The sequence below is a fragment of the Cavia porcellus genome, unplaced genomic scaffold (genome assembly GCF_034190915.1).
Source record: "Cavia porcellus strain 051 isolate PalLab524CR breed Dunkin Hartley unplaced genomic scaffold, mCavPor4.1 scaffold_134, whole genome shotgun sequence".
Classification (NCBI taxonomy): Eukaryota; Metazoa; Chordata; class Mammalia; order Rodentia; family Caviidae; genus Cavia; species Cavia porcellus.
In genome coordinates, this window is record NW_026947617.1 from 577,809 (window position 1) to 585,989 (window position 8,181).

At 48.0% G+C, this 8,181-nt stretch overlaps 1 long non-coding RNA gene across 1 annotated transcript; it reads left to right on the forward strand.

The window, feature by feature from the left end:
- The first annotated feature begins 1,765 nt into the window (after positions 1-1,765).
- LOC134475139 (uncharacterized) lies at positions 1,766-3,799 on the forward strand. The gene is made up of 2 exons (XR_010046105.1): positions 1,766-2,241; positions 2,853-3,799. It is a non-coding gene; the product is annotated as an uncharacterized LOC134475139 (long non-coding RNA).
- The last annotated feature ends 4,382 nt before the right edge of the window (positions 3,800-8,181 follow it).

Here is an 8,181-nt window from a genome sequence, read left to right on the forward strand (position 1 = left end):
ATACAATGCGCACCACCCCGTGATGTTTTTCTCACTCCTACTAGTGAATCTAATGTAACACACACCCATAAAAGGCGCACCACCCCGTGATGTTTTTCTCACTCCTACTAGTGAATCTAATGTAACACACACCCATAAAAGGCGCACCACCCCGTGATGTTTTTCTCACTCCTACTAGTGAATCTAATGTAACACACACCCATACAAGGCGCACCACCCAGTGATGTTTTTCTCACTCCTACTAGTGAATCTAATGTAACACACACCCATACAAGGCGCACCACCCCGTGATGTTTTTCTCACTCCTACTAGTGAATGTAATGTAACACACACCCATACAATGCGCACCACCCCGTGATGTTTTTCTCACTCCTACTAGTGAATGTAATGTAACACACACCCATACAAGGCGCACCACCCCGTGATGTTTTTCTCACTCCTACTAGTGAATGTAATGTAACACACACCCATACAAGGCGCACCACCCCGTGATGTTTTTCTCACTCCTACTAGTGAATGTAATGTAACACACACCCATACAAGGCGCACCACCCCGTGATGTTTTGCTCACTCCTACTAGTGAATCTAATGTAAGACACACCCATACAAGGCGCACCACCCCGTGATGTTTTGCTCACTCCTACTAGTGAATCTAATGTAACACACACCCATACAAGGTGCACCACCCCGTGATGTTTTGCTCACTCCTACTAGTGAATCTAATGTAACACACACCCATGCAATGCGCACCACCCCATGATGTTTTTCTCACTGCTACTAGTGAATCTAATGTAACGCACACCCATACAATGCGCACAACCCCGTGATGTTTTTCTCACTGCTACTAGTGAATCTAATGTAACACACACCCATACAATGCGCACCACCCCGTGATGTTTTTCTCACTGCTACTAGTCAATCTAATGTAACACACACCCATACAATGCGCACCACCCCGTGATGTTTTTCTCACTCCTACTAGTGAATCTAATGTAACACACACCCATACAAGGCGCACCACCCCGTGATGTTTTTCTCACTCCTACTAGTGAATCTAATGTAACACACACCCATACAAGGCGCACCACCCCGTGATGTTTTGCTCACTCCTACTAGTGAATGTAATGTAACACACACCCATACAATGCGCACCACCCCGTGATGTTTTTCTCATTCCTACTAGTGAATGTAATGTAACACACACCCATACAAGGCGCACCACCCCGTGATGTTTTTCTCACTCCTACTAGTGAATGTAATGTAACACACACCCATACAAGGCGCACCACCCCGTGATGTTTTTCTCACTCCTACTAGTGAATCTAATGTAACACACACCCATGCAATGCGCACCACCCCGTGATGTTTTTCTCACTGCTACTAGTGAATCTAATGTAACCCACACCCATACAATGCGCACCACCCCGTGATGTTTTTCTCACTCCTACTAGTGAATCTAATGTAACACACACCCATAAAATGCGCACCACCCCGTGATGTTTTTCTCACTCCTACTAGTGAATCTAATGTAACACACACCCATACAATGCGCACCACCCCATGATGTTTTTCTCACTGCTACTAGTGAATCTAATGTAACACACACCCATACAATGCGCACAACCCCGTGATGTTTATCTCACTGCTACTAGTGAATCTAATGTAACACACACCCATACAATGCGCACCACCCCGTGATGTTTTTCTCACTGCTACTAGTGAATCTAATGTAACACACAGCCATACAATGCGCACCACCCCGTTGTTGGGAGCCGTGGCACTGTCAAGTCATCAGACGCGGTGATTGCGAGGCCTGTGGGAAAGTACAAAAGCCTGAGCTGGATTACCCCTCTCATCGAGCCCGCCTGTGTGGCACCTGTTTCTTATCACCCCACTAAGTTCCCGCCTCACAGGGTAGTCTGCCTAGCTATTAATCCTATATATAGCCAGTGCCTCCACCCCCGAGAGAGGGACTGAAGCACGAAAGGAGCCGCGGGGAGCGGACCAGAGGAGGCTTCGGAGCGAAGCACAAAAGGAGCCGCGGGGAGCGGACCGGTAGAGGCTTCGGGGCAGGCTGTACGGAGAAGGAAAATAAAAGAAAAGGTTGTCCACCGCCAGACTTTGTCGTGTGTCCTTCCTGCCGGCCGGGAGCTCGGACACCGACATTTGGAGGCCCGCACGGGGACTGATCACCCCCGAGACGTGAAGTGGACAACGCTCCAGTACAGTGCTGCAAGACAGGTGAGTAGAGGATAAGCCTGGGCCCTGGGTGGCGCGCACCTACAGGGTTTGTAGACTCCTCTCAACCTCACGCGTAAGTGGCGGGTTTCTTGGGCCTCACGCGGTGAGTATGAAACATAACACCAGAACTTAAGGTAATAAAAGAGTGTAAAACATAAACATACAAGTAAAAATAACAGAAGATATATTAAAAATGGGAAACATGCCAAGTAAAGATACACAGCCTTGGTGTTGGTCCTTCGGAGACTCCTAAAGTCCAAGGACCTCAAGGTGGGGCGTAAGACTTTAGAAAATTTCCTTGCAGAGATTGACAGCTTTGCTCCCTGGTTTCTGCCTACAGGGCATGTAAACCTGCCCTCCTGGGAGAAGTTGGGCAGAGACCTTTCCCTAGCAGAACGGGAGGGTAGAGCTTCAGTCTCTGCTCGTCCGTTGTGGGAAATGATACACACGTGCCTAAAGAGTGAGGGTAGTTACGGGGGGAGCTCTCAAGAACTTGTAGAAGTATGCGAGGTGTTTGAACAGGCACAGTCAGGAAGCTCCCGAGAAGGGTCCGTCAAGGAGGGCAGAGATACAAAAGAGGAAGCCGAGGCGCGGTTTGTGTCTTTCTGCAGGAACCGGGACGAAAACCACTGTTGGTCCCAGAGAGGTTGACGCGACAAAGCCCTCGACTGAAGATCAGACCTGCCCTGCCGGAGATCCATCACAGACCAACCAACAAGATGAATAGAAATAGCGGTAGCCCAAAATGGACAAAAAGATCCTCAGGTATACGCATGGCTCGCTCGCATGGCCTACGACCGCGTTTAAAAGTGACAGGCTTCCCACATTCTCCTCCCTAGACAACAACATGTAGCAGGGTGGGTGAGTCAATGACGGGTAAGAGCGTGCCTCCCCAGCACGACTCAACCTAAGCCAGGCCCTACCCCGTTCCGCTCGAAAGCCGCTGGATTGTTAGATAAATTTCTCTCCGAGGGGATTCGTGGAGAGAAATGAGTGCATGCCTATGTGCAACCAGGTTCCGTCCGGTTCATTCCTGGCCCTAGAAAAAAGGACGAGGGCCTCGGGGCCTCGGCAGACTCGGGGACGGCCGACCCGGGCCGACGCCGAGAGCCCTTGGTGGGCCTCCTATCAGGGCATAGGCCTCTGCACTCTATCCAGGACGGGCTGCGATGCGCGTATTCATTTAAAATAAAATAGGGGGAGATGTTGGGAGCCGTGGCACTGTCAAGTCATCAGACGCGGTGATTGCGAGGCCTGTGGGAAAGTACAAAAGCCTGAGCTGGATTACCCCTCTCATCGAGCCCGCCTGTGTGGCACCTGTTTCTTATCACCCCACTAAGTTCCCGCCTCACAGGGTAGTCTGCCTAGCTATTAATCCTATATATAGCCAGTGCCTCCACCCCCGAGAGAGGGACTGAAGCACGAAAGGAGCCGCGGGGAGCGGACCAGAGGAGGCTTCGGAGCGAAGCACAAAAGGAGCCGCGGGGAGCGGACCGGTAGAGGCTTCGGGGCAGGCTGTACGGAGAAGGAAAATAAAAGAAAAGGTTGTCCACCGCCAGACTTTGTCGTGTGTCCTTCCTGCCGGCCGGGAGCTCGGACACCGACACCCCGTGATGTTTTTCTCACTCCTGCTAGTGAATCTAATGTAACACACACCCATACAATGCGCACCACCCCGTGATGTTTTTCTCACTCCTACTAGTGAATGTAATGTAACACACACCCATACAATGCGCACCACCCCGTGATGTTTTTCTCACTCCTACTAGTGAACGTAATGTAACACACACCCATACAATGCGCACCACCCCGTGATGTTTTTCTCACTCCTACTAGTGAATGTAATGTAAAACACACCCATACAATGCGCACCACCCCGTGATGTTTTTCTCACTCCTACTAGTGAATGTAATGTAACACACACCCATACAATGCGCACCACCCCGTGATGTTTTTCTCACTCCTTCTAGTGAATGTAATGTAACACACACCCATACAATGCGCACCACCCCGTGATGTTTTTCTCACTCCTTCTAGTGAATGTAATGTAACACACACCCATACAATGCGCACCAACCCGTGATGTTTTTCTCACTGCTACTAGTGAATGTAACATAACACACACCCATACAATGCGCACCACCCCGTGATGTTTTTCTCACTCCTACTAGTGAATGTAATGTAACACACACCCATACAATGCGCACCACCCCGTGATGTTTTTCTCACTCCTACTAGTGAATCTAATGTAACACACACCCATACAATGCGCACCACCCCGTGATGTTTTTCTCACTCCTACTAGTGAATCTAATGTAACACACACCCATAAAAGGCGCACCACCCCGGGATGTTTTTCTCACTCCTACTAGTGAATCTAATGTAACACACACCCATACAATGCGCACCACCCAGTGATGTTTTTCTCACTCCTACTAGTGAATCTAATGTAACACACACCCATACAAGGCGCACCACCCCGTGATGTTTTTCTCACTCCTACTAGTGAATCTAATGTAACACACACCCATACAAGGCGCACCACCCCGTGATGTTTTTCTCACTCCTACTAGTGAATGTAATGTAACACACACCCATACAATGCGCACCACCCCGTGATGTTTTTCTCACTCCTACTAGTGAATGTAATGTAACACACACCCATACAAGGCGCACCACCCCGTGATGTTTTTCTCACTCCTACTGGTGAATGTAATGTAACACACACCCATACAAGGCGCAACACCCCGTGATGTTTTTCTCACTCCTACTAGTGAATCTAATGTAACACACACCCATACAAGGCGCACCACCCCGTGATGTTTTGCTCACTCCTACTAGTGAATCTAATGTAACACACACCCATACAAGGCGCACCACCCCGTGATGTTTTGCTCACTCCTACTAGTGAATCTAATGTAAGACACACCCATACAAGGCGCACCACCCCGTGATGTTTTGCTCACTCCTACTAGTGAATCTAATGTAAGACACACCCATACAAGGCGCACCACCCCGTGATGTTTTGCTCACTCCTACTAGTGAATCTAATGTAACACACACCCATACAAGGCGCACCACCCCGTGATGTTTTTCTCACTCCTACTAGTGAATGTAATGTAACACACACCCATACAATGCGCACCACCCCGTGATGTTTTTCTCACTCCTACTAGTGAATGTAATGTAACACACACCCATACAAGGCGCACCACCCCGTGATGTTTTTCTCACTCCTACTAGTGAATGTAATGTAACACACACCCATACAAGGCGCAACACCCCGTGATGTTTTTCTCACTCCTACTAGTGAATCTAATGTAACACACACCCATACAAGGCGCACCACCCCGTGATGTTTTGCTCACTCCTACTAGTGAATCTAATGTAAGACACACCCATACAAGGCGCACCACCCCGTGATGTTTTGCTCACTCCTACTAGTGAATCTAATGTAAGACACACCCATACAAGGCGCACCACCCCGTGATGTTTTGCTCACTCCTACTAGTGAATCTAATGTAACACACACCCATACAAGGCGCACCACCCCGTGATGTTTTTCTCACTCCTACTAGTGAATCTAATGTAACACACACCCATACAATGCGCACCACCCCGTGATGTTTTTCTCACTCCTACTAGTGAATCTAATGTAACACACACCCATAAATGGCGCACCACCCTGTGATGTTTTTCTCACTCCTACTAGTGAATCTAATGTAACACACACCCATACAATGCGCACCACCCAGTGATGTTTTTCTCACTCCTACTAGTGAATCTAATGTAACACACACCCATACAAGGCGCACCACCCCGTGATGTTTTTCTCACTCCTACTAGTGAATCTAATGTAACACACACCCATACAAGGCGCACCACCCCGTGATGTTTTTCTCACTCCTACTAGTGAATGTAATGTAACACACACCCATACAATGCGCACCACCCCGTGATGTTTTTCTCACTCCTACTAGTGAATGTAATGTAACACACACCCATACAAGGCGCACCACCCCGTGATGTTTTTCTCACTCCTACTAGTGAATGTAATGTAACACACACCCATACAAGGCGCAACACCCCGTGATGTTTTTCTCACTCCTACTAGTGAATCTAATGTAACACACACCCATACAAGGCGCACCACCCCGTGATGTTTTGCTCACTCCTACTAGTGAATCTAATGTAACACACACCCATACAAGGCGCACCACCCCGTGATGTTTTTCTCACTCCTACTAGTGAATCTAATGTAACACACACCCATACAAGGCGCACCACCCCGTGATGTTTTTCTCAATCCTACTAGTGAATGTAATGTAACACACACCCATACAAGGCGCACCACCCCGTGATGTTTTTCTCACTCCTACTAGTGAATCTAATGTAACACACACCCATACAATGCGCACCACCCCGTGATGTTTTTCTCACTCCTACTAGTGAATGTAATGTAACACACACCCATACAATGCGCACCACCCCGTGATGTTTTTCTCACTCCTACTAGTGAATCTAATGTAACACACACCCATACAATGCGCACCACCCCGTGATGTTTTTCTCACTGTTAGTAGTGAATGTAATGTAACACACACCCATACAATGCGCACAACCCCGTGATGTTTTTCTCACTCCTACTAGTGAATCTAATGTAACACACACCCATACAATGCGCACCACCCCGTGATGTTTTTCTCACTGCTACTAGTGAATCTAATGTAACCCACACCCATACAATGCGCACCACCACGTGATGTTTTTCTCACTCCTACTAGTGAATCTAATGTAACACACACCGATAAAATGCGCACCACCCCGTGATGTTTTTCTCACTCCTACTAGTGAATCTAATGTAACACACACCCATACAATGCGCACCACTCCGTGATGTTTTTCTCACTCCTACTAGTGAATCTAATGTAACACACACCCATACAATGCAAACCACCCCGTGATGTTTTTCTCACTCCTACTAGTGAATCTAATGTAACACACACCCATAAAAGGCGCACCACCCCGTGATGTTTTTCTCACTCCTACTAGTGAATCTAATGTAACACACACCCATACAATGCGCACCTCCCAGTGATGTTTTTCTCACTCCTACTAGTGAATCTAATGTAACACACACCCATACAAGGCGCACCACCCCGTGATGTTTTTCTCACTCCTACTAGTGAATCTAATGTAACACACACCCATACAAGGCGCACCACCCCGTGATGTTTTGCTCACTCCTACTAGTGAATGTAATGTAACACACACCCATACAATGCGCACCACCCCGTGATGTTTTTCTCACTCCTACTAGTGAATGTAATGTAACACACACCCATACAAGGCGCACCACCCCGTGATGTTTTTCTCACTCCTACTAGTGAATGTAATGTAACACACACCCATACAAGGCGCACCACCCCGTTATGTTTTTCTCACTCCTACTAGTGAATCTAATGTAACACACACCGATACAAGGCGCACCACCCCGTGATGTTTTGCTCACTCCTACTAGTGAATCTAATGTAACACACACCCATACAAGGCGCACCACCCCGTGATGTTTTGCTCACTCCTACTAGTGAATCTAATGTAAGACACACCCATACAAGGCGCACCACCCCGTGATGTGTTGCTCACTCCTACTAGTGAATCTAATGTAACACACACCCATAAAAGGCGCACCACCCCGTGATGTTTTGCTCACTCCTACTAGTGAATCTAATGTAACACACACCCATATAAGGCGCACCACCCCGTGATGTTTTTCTCACTCCTACTAGTGAATCTAATGTAACACACACCCATACAAGGCGCACCACCCCGTGATGTTTTTCTCACTCCTACTAGTGAATGTAATGTAACACACACCCATACAAGGCGCACCACCCCGTGATGTTTTTCTCATTCCTACTAGTGAATCTAATGTAACAC